At 37.4% G+C, this 16,764-nt stretch overlaps 1 long non-coding RNA gene across 1 annotated transcript in view; it reads left to right on the top strand.

The window, feature by feature from the left end:
• The window catches only part of LOC102555669 (uncharacterized), a 117,730-nt gene extending 102,854 nt beyond the window's left edge, over positions 1-14,876 (top strand). Inside the window, exon 6 of the long non-coding RNA XR_010051850.1 lies at positions 14,201-14,876. This is a non-coding gene — a long non-coding RNA (uncharacterized LOC102555669). The remainder of the gene's footprint in view (positions 1-14,200) is intronic.
• The last annotated feature ends 1,888 nt before the right edge of the window (positions 14,877-16,764 follow it).

Raw genomic sequence — 16,764 nt, 5'->3', positions numbered from 1 at the left:
CCCCTTCCTCTCCTCATTCTAGTTCCTTTCACCTTACCATTCTTTTCAAATCCACATCCTTTTTGTCTCTTTTTAGAAACGTACAGGCTTTTCAGAGATAGTATAACAAAATAATGGGAAGGGTGCTTTCGCCAGTTTGTTTTCAACTCCTGAAGTAATTCTCTCTCAAGAGAAAATATTATCCTCCCTTTAAATTTCATGCTAATAAAAATTTCAACATGAAATAAAAGAAGATAAAACAAAACAATGGCATCAAAGTTAGACAAGGTAAACCAACAGTGACTTTTAAAGCTAGGTGTAATTTCAGCATATTTAGCTGACCAGGCTTGAAGTCTATTACTATAATTCATATACAGGATGTAACTGACATATAATCATTTAATTTTTTTAGCAGGATCAGCATGGGAAAATGTATTCAAATAATGTGCAGCACCAATCTTAACTGTATGATGTATAATATGCTCTGTATTTTGCTGTAATTGGTAAAATAATGTACATATTGGCATAGATTTATTTACTGTTTTATGGAATGTTTTTATGTAATTAGTAATCATTGATTTTTCAGTCACATAGTGTTGGAATCTTTGTGTCTGGTAATTTAACAAGTTAGAATATTAGAAATGTTCAAATACAGGTTTGTTTTCTTTGGTGTCTATTTAAGAAGTATTGAAAATAGCACTAATAATTGGTAAACAGACACTGAACAGCAAATCAGAACACAGAAAAGATACATATGAAAATGGGTGAAAATACATGAATTTTTGTGAATGTATGTTTGCTCAGAATAAATTCTATAATAGTACTTATAGACGGTATAGCAGAAGTCAAAATGGCTCTACTAAAATAAAAAATTATAAAGTGTTGCCTGTGCACCGGACAGTTCTCAGTCCAACCCTACCTGCCCTTGGGAGCAAGTTGGCACAGAGTGAAAGACACAGACTCCGGGAGCAGGTGAGAAATGCTGCAGCAAGCTCACCTGAGCGCTACAGCAAGCTGCTTTCCATTGGTTCCAAGAAAAGTATATATTCTAAACAGCAGTTCCTGATTGGATGGCATTATTTACGCCAGCAATGCTTGCTCTCTCAGACAGTCCTCAATTAGGTCCTCAATTAGGGAATGCTATTGCAGCTGCACGGCTACCAGAGTTTACATAGAACCAGCCCTGCTTTTCTTGCTACAATAAAGACAAACAAAACAGCTCTAATTTTTCTCATTTAAACTTTACTAATTAACATCAGTGACTTTTATTTAATATAGATTTTTTTGAAAAAACCGATGAAGTTGATGTTCACATAGGAGTCTGTTAAATACTATGTACGATATTAAGCTTGGGTTGAGAAATAGAATGAACAAGGCAGATACTTTGATTATAGGCATGAGGCTTTAAGAAAGAAGAAAGGAGCAGAAGGAAAGAAAAAAGAGAATGGGAGATACAGTAAAGGAAGGATCATTAACCAGAGAACATAGTAATAGTAATATCTAAGCACATTAACTTACCACAATACGATGAAAAGTTTTTTTTTTCTTTTTTTGGATATATATCTTTATTTGCACTTCAAACTTTATTCCCTTTACCGGTTTCCTGTTCACAAGGCCCTATCCTCTTCCCCTCTCCCATAAGGGTGTCTCCCCCCATTAACCCCTCATACTGCCCCCCATCGACATTCCCCTGGACTGGAGGTCCAACCTTGGCAGGACCAAGGACTTCCCCTTCTCCTGATGCCCCAACAAGGCTATTCTCTGTGAAATATGCAGTTGGAGCCCTGGGTCTGTCCACGTATCGTCTTTCAGTAGGGGTTCAGTCCCTGGAAGTTCTGGTTGTTGGGCGTTGTTATTTTCATGGGATTGCAAGAACCTTCAACTCTTTCAATAATTCCTCTAATTCCCCCCAAGGGCATCCTATTCTCAGTTCGGTGGTTTGCTGCTAGCATTGACCTCTGTATTGTACATGCTCTGGATGTCTCTCAGGAGAGATCTATATCCAGTTCCTTTAAGCATACATTTTCTAGCTTCATCAATCTTATCTAGTTTTGGTGACTGAAAAACAATATATTTATTATTAAAAAGCATCAACAATAGGGCCTCATAAAACTGCAAAGTTTCTGTAAGGCAAAGGACACTGTCACTAGGAGAAAATAGCCACCAACGGGTTGGGAAAAGATCTTTACCAATCATACATCTGATAATATATACAAAAAACTTAAGTTATACTCCAGATAATCAATTATCCCTATTAAAAAATAGGGTACTGAGCTAAACCAAACATTCTCAGCTGAGGAATATTGAATGGCCAAAAAGCACCTAAGAAATGTTCAACATCCTTAGTCATCAGGGAAATTCAAATCAAAACAACCTTGAGATTTCACCTCACATCAGTCAGAATGACTAAGATAAAAAAAAAACAACCCTCTGTTGACAGCAGATGCTAGTGAGGATGTGGAGAAAAAGGAACACTCCTCCATTGTTGGTGGGATTGCAAACTAATATGACCACTCTGGAAATCAGTCTGGAGGTTCCTCAGAAAATTGAACATTCCAGTACCTGAGGACCCAGCTATAGTTCTCCTGGACATATACTCCAACATACAACAGAGATACAAGTCCTACTCTTTCTTAAAAGGGGAACAAAAAAATTCATAGGAGGGAATAAAGAAAGTGAAGGAATGGCCACTCAGAGCCTACCCCACATGTGGCCCATTAATATGAAGTAGATATATCTGGTGGTATATTTTTTCAAACTAACCAAATGTAGAAAGGTCTCTGAGTTTTGGTATTGAGTGATAATATTAATGACATTAATGGTTGGGAGAGGATAAATCTTAACTGGGTGCTGGACTATTTCTGACCAGGAGTCTCTGAGCTAAATAAAATGAAGAATAAATATACATAAGTGGCTTATGCTCTAGGATCAAGAATCACTCGAGACCCCATAGGAACAACAATGCCAACCAACCAGAGCTTCCAGGGTTGTTGGAAAGACTATACATGGACTAACCCTGGGCTCAAACCTCATAGGTAGCAGTGAAGAGCACCAGTGGAAGGGGAAGAAGCCCTTGGTCCTGCCAAGACTGAACCCCCAGTGAAGGTGATTGTTGGAGGGAGGGTAGTAATGGGGGGAGGAGGGGGAGGGAAGCCCATATAGAAGGGGAGGAGGATGTTGGCCCGGAAACCGGGAAGGGGAATAACAAACGAAATGTAAATAAGAAATACTCAAGTTAATAAAGATAAAAATGTAAAAAAAAAAGGAATTAACAAATGGGATCTCCTAAAATTACAAATCTTCTGTAAGGCAAAGGACACTGTCAATAGAACAAAATGGCAACCAACAGATTGGGAAAATATCTTTAGCAATCCTACATCACATAGAGGTCTAATATCCAATATATACAAAGAACTCAAGAAGTTAGACTCCAGAGAATCAAATAATTCTATGGAAAAATTGGACACAGAGCTAAACAAAGAATTCTCAACTGAGGAATACCAAATGGCTAAGAAGCACCTAAGGAAATGTTCAACAACCTTAGTCATCAGGGAAATGCAAATCAAAACCCTGAGATTCTACCTCACACCAGTCAGAATGGCTAAGATCAAAAACTCAGGTCACAGCTGATGCTGGAGAGGATGTGGAGAAAGAGGAACACTCCTCCATTGTTGGTGGGAGTGCAAGATGGTACAACCACTCTGAAAATCGGTCTGTCAGTTCCTCAGAAAATTGAGCATAGTGCTACCTTAGAATCCAACTATAGCACTCCAGGGCATACACCCAAAAGATGCTACAACATATAAAAAAGACACGTGCTCCACTATGCTCATAGCAACCTAATTTATAATAGCCAGAAGCTAGAAAGATCCCAGATACCTTTCAACAGAGGAATGGATACAGAAAATGTGGTACATTGACACAATGGAGTACTACTCAGCTACTAAAAACAATGACTGCATGAAGTTCTTAGTCAAATGGATGGAACAGGAAAATGTCGTCCTAGGTGAGGTAACCCAATCACAAAAGAGCACACATGATATGCACTCAACTAATAAGTAGATATTAGCCTGAAATCTTGGAATACCTAAGAAAAATTCACAGATCATATGAAGCTTAAGAAGCAGAAAAACCAAAGTGTGGATACTTCATCCCTTCTTAGAAGGGAGAACAAAATACTTACAGGAGAAAATACAAGGACAAATAGTGGAGAAGGGACTGAAGAAAAGATCATACAGAGATTGCAACCTGAGAATGCATCCCATATGCAGCCACCAAAGCCAGTGACTATTGCTGATACCAAGAAATGCTTGCTGACAGGAACCATATATGGGTGTCTCCTGAGAGTCTCTGGCAGAACTCTAGTGATATAGATGAGGATGCTTACAGTTAACCATTGGACTGAGTACGGGGACCCCAGTGGCAGAGTTAAAGAAAAGACAGAAGGAGCTGAAGCAGTTTGAGACCCTATAGAAAGAACAATATCAGCCAATCAGTCCTCCAATGTTCCCAGGGACTAAACTGCCAACCAATGAATACACTTGGAGGGACACATGTCTCCGGACTCATATGTAGTGCAGGATGTCATTGTCCAGCATCAATAGAAGGAAAAGCCCTTGGTCCTGTAAAGTCTCATTTCCCCACTGTAGGCGAATGCCAAGGAGTTGAGGTGGGATTAGTTGGGTGGGGGTGGGATCATTCTCATAGAAGCAGGCAGAAGGGGTATATGGGAGAGAAGGTAAATGTATTTACATTTGAAATGTAAATACATAAAATATCCTGGGAAAATAAAATTAAAAAAATAGAGAGTACTATACTCAGCTATAGACTTCTTGCTGGGTATATCACACCAGAATCCATAATGAAATGCTCTTATGGTGACTGAAATAGTAACAAGAGATAATTTATATACCACTTACTTATATAGGGAAATCTGTATGTTTATTTAAAACAATTATACACATATTTACATCTAACAGGATATAAGTTTCTGTCTGTGATAGGCATATATTATTAATTCTGCCTGCCAAACACATTATGTATTCATTTTAAATTCATGAATAAATGACTGAGTAATTTACTTGAAGTTATACCATGTCAATGAAAAAATAGAATTGCAACATTGTTAGGCAATATAGAGTAGGTGCTGAGAAAATAACATGGCAGACATAGATCAAGCATATGAACTAGAATCATCCAGGTGTTGACAATACTCCAAAACGTTCTAGATTCCGACTCTTAAGATACAACTCAGCAGAAAATGAATGGTCCATGCCTGAGCATAATGTCTTGAATAATCAGTGGTACAAATTTGAAGGACCTATTTCAAACTCCAAAGTTATTTTTTTTGTTTCCTGACTCTATAACTTAATTGTTAAAAAGTCCCAGGTACAGACTATACAAATTTTAAATGTAACATATAATGTGGCTAAAAGTAACATAACTAAGTTATTAAGTGTCAATACTGCTGTTTTATACAAAATTATTTTCCACATGGGGAATAGAAAATCCCCAAATTATCCATGTTTCATGAACCATTAAAAAGTGGATAAATGTCAATTGTAACAAAAGTAAGCTAAAGATGTATTTTCTAAAAATGGATTTATTTGAACACATACCATTGTATTGTATTCTAGAGAAATCTACATTTCAGCTTTTAAATGTTCGAGATATGTGTCATCAATCCATTTAAAACTCAGATACTATTTGAGCATATATGTTGTGGATAGTTCTGCTATTTGGAGTTTATCCTGTATAGGAAAATATCAGATATACAACGGATATGAATCATTTCTCCCTACCAAATTACTGGTGAACAGTTTATATACAGAAGTTTATGTATGATTCTATCTGTGAAGTCACTTCTAAATAAGTAATTGTAATATTTTACACTTATGCAAGTGAAAAGAGCTTGCCATGGAACAGAATACATCTGTTCTTTTTCAAACAAACAAATATTAACTCAGAGGAACTTGTCAATGGATCCTGACTTGAGAGCAGCAGACCCGCAAAGACTCCTTCCTTTCCTCCTTAGCTGTCATTACACTCAGCGCTTGAGTAGCTTGATTTTTAACTTTCAAGAGACGTTCATTTTAATCGGGGAAATACAACCAATGCTCTTTAAATAAAAGATATAATTATAAAAGAAAAAGGGATCTTTTATTAACTTTTTTAAAAGATGGAGTACAGAGTAGAAAATGCCTGGCATAATTATTGCATAACATATTTTCACATTTGAATAAGGGCAGGCCAAAGAGGACTCCGATATTCACAATTGTTTTTGAAAAATGGAAAGAATCCACATGGAGAACTGGAGTTACTCTTATGAGCTGTAATTGCCTATACTTTACTCTCTTTAAATGTCCCATCTTTGCTCTCATTCTTTACAAAAGAAACTTTTATGGAGTAAGTAAAGCACTTGTCTTAAAATTATGAAGAGATGGAATTAATCACTGCAACTAACGGAAAGCCTGGGGCTTGGTTGAGGGCTCCTGTGATCCAGCACTGAGGATTCAGAGACAATCATATCACCAGCATCCTTACCACATTCTCTCTGGCTCTATTAGTGAGATTCATGACAAGAAGAGACCTTTGCTCAAAGGACTAGGTAGAGAGAGCCTGAAAGACAATACTTGATATTTTTCTCTGGCTTTCATATACCTGCAAACATATATCCACACTCATTCAAGCACACACATGAACATAAACGCACATGTACATGAGTTCATCCTTACATGTACACATGCAAATGTGCGGGCACGAATGCTTGCATGCACGAGCACAAACACATACACACACACACACACACACACACACACACACACACACACACACACACCAGCATACAGATACAGAAAATGGCAATAGTATAAACTCTTTTTCCCATTTTTCCTCTATTATCATCAGTTGTCTCTCAATCACAGTTTCTCTAGGCCATGTGTTTACATTTGAATTCTTAATTCCCAAAATACTGAGAACCTGGCTTCTCAGCAAAGTAACAAAAGAAATTCAAGTGGAGAACTATAATAAAGCTTCCCCCAGACAAGGTTTCCATAATAATTTTAACATGGTTCTTTAAAAGTCTGTGAGACTGCCTGAGGAATTCTGCCTTAGATATTATCAGGACTGTAATCCAGATAATGAGCCCTAAGCCACCTCTGTATTTTGCAAAGCAGAGTTCTGGAAAGAATGTTTGTTATTTTTTGTTTGTCGGTTGGTTGGTTTTTTTGTTTGTTTGTTTTTTGTTTTGTTTTATTTTGTTTTACCCTCTCTGGCCATATAAAACTTTAAACAACCAAAGGAATGATTATTTTGTCTGACTTCTAGTTTCACACTTCAACAAATGGTCATTTGGCTGTCTTTCTGGACCTGCTGAGAGGCAGAATATCAAGGAGGTATAAGCATGAAGTGGAGAATTTTTGTGGCAGCAGAGAAAAGGGGGATTCAGTAAGACACCAGAACAAGAATTCATTCAGGCCACAATGCCAAAGGCACACTTTCTGTTACTTGACTCCACTCATCCTTCGAGTCTTCCAGTGATTCTATCAAGTTATAAATTCTTCCAGGGGAATAAGTCACAGAATGCATATGAAAATATATAACTAGTTAGCACTACAAATGCCATCATAGAAATACCAAGAAGTATGTTCTGCTAATCCTAGAGATATTTCTTAGCCTAAGCAATTGAAAATTCAAAATAATGATCATATTTGGGATACATATATATTTTATTATTTCTACTAAATTCCACATTACTGGAACATTATGTATTTATAGAATAATGAAGTTTTTAATAATTTTAAATGTAGTTTTAACTTTTCATCGTGAGAATCCTTGAATATTACTGAAAATTTTTCAAAATTATTCTAATATGGACTTTTAAATGTGGTATATATATATATATATATATATATATGTATGTAAATATGGTTTTGAATTCATCAACCTGTAAAATTACCCAACAATGATTGAACGAATTATGCTTCAGATTTTGTGTGTTTCAGAGTGTACATGTAATTTGTGTTTCTCTGTGAAATTAAAAGGTATTTTGTTATACAAATTTTATACAAAAGAATTAAGCAATATTTGTTGTACAGCATTATCTTTTGTGTCTTATTCTTCTAACTGGTGAACACTCTAGAATTCTTCATTCTGAGTCCTTTTTTTCAGGTATTATGAGTGAACCTTAATTTATTAATTCATAGGAGTCTAAAGTAAATTCAAAGGAATTTAAATAAATATATTTCCACATCACACAGAACAAGCAAACATTTGGATTGTGTATTATAGAAGAAGAAAATGAGGAAATGGAACATAGTCCTGGTGGTATGACCAAATGACATTCTTGCAGGTTCTCTCAGCTTCTGTTATCTATTTACAGTAGTAACTGCTTCTCAATTTAAAAGTTAGATAAAATTTAAATCTAGTTTTGTGTATTTGGTTATCTGAACTTAGATATGGTGGCAAGCATAATGAGGTGCTGCAGAAAGAAGTTGGCTTGTTTTAAGCCAACATGAACTACATAAACATTGTGTAATGACAAGAAGAAAACATGTAGAGAGCTAGATGACAGTAACATATAGGCATGTATTTAAGCATATAAATAGAAACTCAATGATATGAAGTAATCATCTTATAAATAATATTTTGCATGATTACATCCATTTATTATACTCTGCTGAGAGAATGAAGCATCCATCACTACTTGTTTCATCATAACAAAGTACTACCATATTCTAAGTAGACCAGATTCTGCTGTTATAAGTATTTTTTCCTCACATTTTGGAGGATGAAGTCTTTGGGCACTAGTGAGGTCCTTCTTCATGCTTGAGAAAGACTACTTTATTACCGAGGGTTTTTAAGAATAACAAATTTCATAGAATAATATTTTGCATTTACTAAAGTAAATTACAGCTGAGGTCCAGCTAATCTAATGCCTGCTTTCCAATAGAAATGCCAAATTTCCAATCAGATCTAAGAGATTGATGTAGGTTCTTAATTGAAGTATTACTCCTAGTATTTTGCATTGCATGTTGTTTATTTTTTGACAGAAAAAGTATTTTCTGGAAAGTATTTTCCCCTTTCAACTATGGTAGATAATTCTGTTGCAATAGTAGACTATGTTGATGAAATGACTTGTTGGACTTCCCTTTCTTCTCTGTGTTCTGCTTTTTATTGCTATTATAAAATTCTCTGTTGAGATAGCTCTCTCTACTAGTAAATATTCTAAAAGCTGTCTTGATAGCTCGTGTTTTTCCTTACCCATGTCAGAAAAGCTTCTACAAAAAGTTATTGGATATTCTGACCAAGTCAGAAATCATGTTAGAAAAAAAATTTGAAGAGCTGTTTTCACTCGCAGGAGATCTCCAGAGAGCACAGCTCACTCTAGAGAAAATATTCTAAAGAACAACCTCTATTGTTTTCTGCTGGATCATCTCATGCAGATCAAAAGCTCAGGTGTTTTGTTTTATTTGATTTGATTTGATTTTAGTTTAGTCTAGTTTAGTTTTATATATTTTTCAGTCATTTACTTCAGATTCCCTTTGTATTGTCCTAAGAATCAGCATCCAGTAACTCCAGCTCATTAATTCTTAGGAATAAGCAAGCACACATGGTTTTATTGGTGTTGTTTGTTTGTTTGTTTGTTTGTTTGTTTTAACGTTGAAAAGGAAAGAAATGATCTGTATAACTCTGTCAAGCACAGATGCTAAGGTAGCTTGAGGATCCTATCCTGAAATACCCATTTCTACTACTCCTGAGCCTGGACTTGCTGTGTCCTGGGATGACCTTGAACTCAGGAATCTTCCTGACTTTGTATCTTTTGAAACTGCAGTCTCATTAACGCAGCTGCTTTGTTTCTGGAGATTTGTGAAACCCCTCATAATTTGTATTGCATCCTTCTATTTTGCAAAGTTGAGCAATTATATAGTTTCAAACTCATATTTTTAGAGTTCTTTTCCACAGCCTTTAGGGCTATCCTAAAGGTCCCAGCATTTATCATTTTGCTGAAACATTAGCTACACCTTCACTTCCTGTGCTTGTGCTGTCTGGTTATCATATAGCCATTCATGTTAACAAGAAGGGCATGTAAAATATTATTATACAAACAAGCCTTATGCTCCTGGGTACCTTTAACACTCTTGGATGCTCATGTCCTTTGGCCCTGTTTCAGGCACAGGAAGCTTGCCCTTCTCTCCACCCCAAGGTCATGCTGATGCAGCATGACTCCAGCATGTTAGTTATGTCTTTATTGAATTCAGTTTTCAAACCTTGAATTACATTCAGTATTTCTTTTTTCCTGGTATTTGTATTTCTATGTACATCACTCAAAACTGTATTATTTTCTTTTTGGGGCTCACTGAATTCTTTTACTATATTCTTTAACTCCTGTGATCTTTTCTTCTTTCTTCCTTCCTTTCTTTCTCTTCTCTCTCTCTCTCTCTCTCTCTTTCTCTCTCTCTTTCCTTTCTTCCTTTCTCTTTCTTTCTTCCTCTCTCTCTCTCTCTCTCTCTCTCTCTCTCTCTCTCTCTTAATTCTTTAAACTCTTTTTACAGACCAGACTTTATCTCCCTCCTGATTCACCCTCAGACTCTTCTACATCCCACACCTCCTCCTTCTCATCTCAAGCAGATGTCCTTACACTCATCCCTATCCCACCAAATAGACCTCCCCACTCTCTGAGACCCCAAGTCTCTCTAGGGTTAGATATATCTCCTATGACTGAATCCAGACACAGCAGTCCTCTGCTGTATATGAGCTGGAGGCCTCATTTCAGCTAGTGGGTGCTGCCTGGTTGGTGGTTCAGTGTCTGAGAGATTCCAGGGGTCCAGGTTAGTTGAGACTGCTAGTCTTCCTGTGGAGTTGCCCTCCTCCTCAGCTTATTTGTAATTCTGTATCCTGGAGTTCTTCTAGGGAGTTATCATTAGAGAATATATCTGTAGAGAATATATCAGGAGACATGGAGCTTTGGGCCTTTAAGTTGATTTTTGTTGTCATTCAGGTCAGTATTATTTTAGTTATTTTGCCTAGACACATGGGCTTACTTCTTTGGTTATCTGTCTGATGAGATAATCTAGTCTTTCTCTGAATAGCCCAGGAAGGAGTTGTGCAATCTGACATGGACCAGATAAAGCTGATACATAAGCTGTTTAATTGTACCAAAAAAAGGAAGAAGAAGAAGAAGAAGAAGAAGAAGAAGAAGAAGAAGAAGAAGAAGAAGAAGAAGAAGAAGAAGGCGGCTCACAAACCATAGGTTTTTGAGTTAGGTCTCAGGTTACAGAGAGTGCAGTAAGTTAAGATTGGAGGGAAAAGGAAAATCCTACCAGTCAAGGATAAGAAAGGAGGTCTGAAGACTACTGATCCATAGCTAAGCCTGTGGACAAGGAGAAAACCATAATTGGGCTGTGGAGCCTAACATGTAATTTTGGATGGCTTACAAATGCAAAGTGCAAAGTGCCCCTTATCATCATGGCAGCAAATATGGCAGTATACAGGCAGACATGATAAAGAGGAACCACAGTTCTACATCTTGATTAGAGGGTAGCCAGGAAGAGACTATCTGTTCTGCAGGTAGCCAGGAGAAGACTGTCTTTCACACTGGGCAGAGCCAGTGTGCATAGAACTTCAAAGCCCAACCCCACAATGACACTTCATTTGAAAAAGTCTTACCTCCCAGTAGTGTCACTTTCCATGAGACAAGCATATTCAAACCACCACAGGTGCTTATACAAATTGTATCAGAACACTATAAAAAATAACTTCCAAAAAGTAAGTTATGTATTGTGCAATTGCCAATTTTGATCATTTTTTCATATTCTCCCCCTCTTTTTTCTTCTTCTTTCCCCTCCCCATCCTTCCTTTTGTTTTCTTCTATTGTATCTCTTAAGATAGTATGCTTCATTCCTATCAAAATTACAACATAATTATTTACAGAATATGGAAGTATAATTCTCAATTTCATATAGAAAATCCAGGGTTACCAAAAAAATCCTACAATAAAAGAACTTCTGGAGATATCACTATCCCTGACTTAAAGTTGTACTGCAGAACAAGAGTAATAAAATATTGCATGGTACTGGTACAGAAAACAACAGTCTAATCAATGGAATCAAATTTTGAAGTTCTAGAAAGTGAGCCACAGAAATAAACCCCCACACTTAAGTTTTGACAAAGAAGGCAAATTCCTACAATGGAAAATGGAGAGCAATTTCAACAAATTAAATGTCTGCATGTAGAGAAATGCAAATAGATCCATATTTATTGCCCTGCACAAATCTGAAGTCAAAGATAATCAATGACCACACCGGGATTGTGGCTATGCATCACTACTTCTGATTTTCCTACCATTTAGAAAAATATTAAATTGTCAGTGCCCTTTAAAATTAAATGAGGTTCTGGAAATCAGTCTGGAGGTTCCTCAGAAAATTGGACATTGAACAGCCTGAGGATCCAGCTATACCCCTCTTGGGCATATACCCAAAAGATGCCCCAACATATAAAAAAGTCACGTGCTCCACTATGTTTATTGCAGCCTTATTTATAATAGCCAGAAGCTGGAAAGAACCCAGATGCCCTTCAACAGAGGAATGGATACAGAAAATGTGGTACATCTACACAATGGAATATTACTCAGCTATCAAAAACAATGACTTTATGAAATTCGTAGGCAAATGGTCGGAACTGGAAAATATCATCCTGAGTGAGGTAATCCAATCACAGAAAAACACAGATGGTATGCACTCATTGATAACTGGCTATTAGCCTAAATGCTTGAATTACCCAAGATGCCTAGAACAAATGAAACTCAAGACGGATGATCAAAATGTGAATGCTTCACTCCTTCTTTAAAAGGGGAACAAGAATACCTTTGGCAGGGAAGAGAGAGGCAAAGATTAAAACAGACACAGAAGGAACACCCATTCAGAGCCTGCCCCACATGTGGCCCATGCATATACAGCCATCCAATTAGACAAGATGGATGAAGCAAAGAAGTGCATGCTGACAGGAGCCGGATGTAGATCGCTCCTGAGAGACACAACCAGAATACAGCAAACACAGAGGCGTATGCCAGCAGCAAACCACTGAATAGAGAATAGGACTCCCGTTGAAGGAATCAGAGAAAGAACTGGAAGAGCTTGAAGGGGCTCAAGACCCCATATGTACAACAATGTCAAGCAACCAGAGCTTCCAGGGACTAAGCCACTACCTAAAGACTATACATGGACTGACCCTGGACTCTGACCTCATAGGTAGCAATGAATATCCTAGTAAGAGCACCAGTGGAAGGGGAAGCCCTGGGTCCTGCTAAGACTGAACCCCCAGTGAACTAGATTGTTGTGGGGAGGGCGGCTAGGGCGGGAGGATGGGGAGGGGAACACCCATAAAGAAGGAGAGGGGGGAGGGGGATGTTTGCCCGGAAACCGGGAAAGGGAATAACACTCGAAATGTATATAAGAAATACTCAAGTTAATAAAAAAAAAATTAAATGAGGGAACAGATAGCTGCTAAGGAAATAGTTGATTCCCCAGAATCTTTCACTGTTTGTAAAAGCACAATCTAATGGAAAATAATAATTGATATTCAGTATTATGTCTTGGAACTATAGTACTCAAAGGCAACATAGTAAATACACTTCAATAGTATGTTTTCAAGAAGGTCATTCAAATGCAAGTAATTTCAGAACAGATCAAAGGACCAGGAAGAGGTCTGTGTACAATTAAATTCTAGTGGATTTTGATCCCCCAAAGACCATTGGGATACACAGATATTTAGATTATGATTCATAGTTGCAGCAAAATTAAAGTTATGAAGTAACAATGAAAGTAATTTCATGGCTGGGGTGTCACTGCAGTTGGAAGAAGTATATAAATAGGGAACAGCAGTTGGAAGGCTGCAAACCACTGCTGTAAGGGCTTCATGTACACTAAATGTTTGAGAAGGGCTAGATCAGAGAAACCAAACAGTTTCCATAATCTTAAACTTTCATACTTTTGACTTATCTTCAACTGGAAAGCATGGAAGAAACATTGTAAATGAAATGTGAACATTTTGTTATATATAACATTGGCTAAATTTTTTTGACTGGTAAGTAAACCAGACATTTATTTTGCTGTTATTTGAGAAGGCATCTTCACACTAATTAAATCAAGGTGTGGTTTTCCCGTAACTGCATAATAATGTAGCACTATCTTCATGCATTAAACAATGGAATATTGTTTTACAGATCTGGAACTCAGAAGTGAGAGACCCAAGTTGGAGCCAAGCTGATTTCGTTTTGGACTGAAGAAGAGGCTGAATTTTCTGTCCCTATGCTTTCTCTAAGGTTTTTATTTAGGTAGTTCTTCCTTGTACAGCCTACACACCCTTTCATTGCTATGTTCATGTTCTCATACAGAGTCTGTTTTCACCTTAGGGAGTCTACTTACTAAGTTCAACATTACAAAATCTGCTAAAAATTCAGAAAAGTTTAATCAATTTCTCTAAAACAGCTGAAGCACATCAAGCAAAATACCTGACTGAACCGTGATTGCTGGACGGCTACCATGATCTTGTATGGGAAAACCTTGTTTCCTTCAAAGATTCATTTAAGTTGGTGGATTAATTCTAGAAACAGAGAATGGTCTAAGTTCACACTTCCATGACATTTCTAAAATAGTACTTTAATTTCAAATTCCAGATGCAGTACGCAGTTGTGTTTACAGGGTTTTTCAACTGATCTTGTATGCAAATACCTGGGAAGGGAAAACAATAATATAGTACCAGTTTAAAGGTAAAAAAAACATGGCACTAGTATGAAGATCCAGTGTTATTAAGTAGAAAGATGACTACCAGATTCTTGGGGAACTATAAACAAACAGTGAACTGACAGGAGAATAATTGGATATGTAGCAATTACTGGCAAGAAGGCACATTTGTGTGATTCTCTATAAATTACCTTTAGGATAAAGAACATAGTCTTTCTCACTGGAAATAAAGCAGTCTGAATTTTCCAGAAACTGTGATCATTTTTAAACTTTTAGCTCTGTGAGATACTGTGTCTGGTTCCCAAACTTGAACTTACCAGTGTTGTGTTTCGGCAAGACTGAAACCCAGAGAAAAGTCTCTGATTGATTCATGAGTGAGACTCGGAGTAGATGTTCCCCCAAATCATAGCAGGTAGTATCTTTTGACTGTCATTTCCCCTTCCTGGGCCCAAGGAGAAAGCTGTGATAAAGTGAATGTCCTTTGTGGTTCCTGGCAGGTACTTGAAAAGAAAGAATAAAGATGAAAATGGGAAAATAGGTCGACTAGTCTTGAGTGCACTAAAAGTCAGTCATGAAGATGTGCTGTGGTGGGAAACCAACATTTATGAGCTATAAACCCTGAAGGAAAACTTGATGACTAGCTATTTGATTAGGAGTTTGAACACAATCCATTTTATCAAATGTGAGTTGGAGTAAAGAAAATACCTCAGCTGCTGCTCCATAATATACGGGTGTCTTATTAAGCATAAGACAATGGTAAATCAGCTCCTGATCTGATGGTCAGACCCAAGGTGAGAGAACAACCAAAATGCATATGTTCTATACTTTTACTATGGCTGAGCTTCGAACTCTGGAAAAGCAGTACAGAATGTAGAGAAGGCAATCTGTGCCCTGTTGATGTACTTCTGAGAGGAAGATTCAGTTAGAATCTCCTTAACACTGATTGACAAAGAGAAGTTGGCCTTTGTCACCACTCATCCTTCTCTAAGGCAGAGCTTGTATGCCCTGAGGCCACGGGATTGGAGAGAACATTTGCTAATGAGCTTTAACAGCTGGAGACTGTCTAGTATAGGCCAGTGCTGGTGAGTTGCCTGAGACAGTGTAAATGGAATAGTCCTAGATTTGAGAATGTGCCAGATCATGCTTGATGTACACTACTGGCCCAATGGAGAGCATTCTAATACTAGATTGCAGGCATTAATCTTAGTCACCGTTCTGTGAAGGGCAATTTAGATATTTGATTGGGTACTAAAGTCTTTTATGTCATCATATTCAGGACCTAACACAGAAATGGCAGCCTCAGGTGTTAGAGTGGGCATGAAAAGTGGAAGGGTGTAATGGAAGTCACATATATTGTCTCCAAGTAGCATAACAAACAAGACAAACAATTCTGAAAAATTTTTAGAAATACAGTGCCTTTTTATATACTCAGATGCATTTTGATCTTATTGTATTTGGAATGGATATGAAGAACAAATACAAATTGACAGCCAGATATGGTGCTATTAGACTTATGAAACCAGAAGAGACATACTCAGAGGTACTACCAATCCCTTAGAATCCCAGACATGAAGCTCAGGTCAGAACTCCAGTATGTATCTCCAGGTTTTTCTGATACTTACGTCAGATGATATCACCCTTTGGGGTCAGAAATAGGTTTTATATACCCAGCTGGGTGGTGCTAAGGGGAACATAAAATGGATGTTGAACTGACCAAACATTGCTTACATTCAAATGTGCAGAGTGTTGGCCCTTGGTGATATTAATGCTGACTGTACTGTATCCATGAGAAACCAGCTGGCTTTCTTGGGCTGGCTGCCTACATAGATAGATATGGCAGATGTACAATTAAGGTCAAGCTAGTAATTGTGACTTTGGGTATTGGCCATATGGCTTCCGACCATATACAGTGTTTTCTTTTTTCTCCAATGGCTAAATATATCCTAGGAATAGATATCTTGCAATTACTGGCAACCGTCCAAATGGTCTCCCATGGATTTGGATTCCAACTTAGAGCTGTTACGGCACTGATAAAAGGCCAGGC

This window comes from Rattus norvegicus, chromosome 5 (assembly GCF_036323735.1).
Source record: "Rattus norvegicus strain BN/NHsdMcwi chromosome 5, GRCr8, whole genome shotgun sequence".
NCBI lineage: Eukaryota > Metazoa > Chordata > Mammalia > Rodentia > Muridae > Rattus > Rattus norvegicus.
This window is presented reverse-complemented; position numbering and strand designations above follow the sequence as displayed.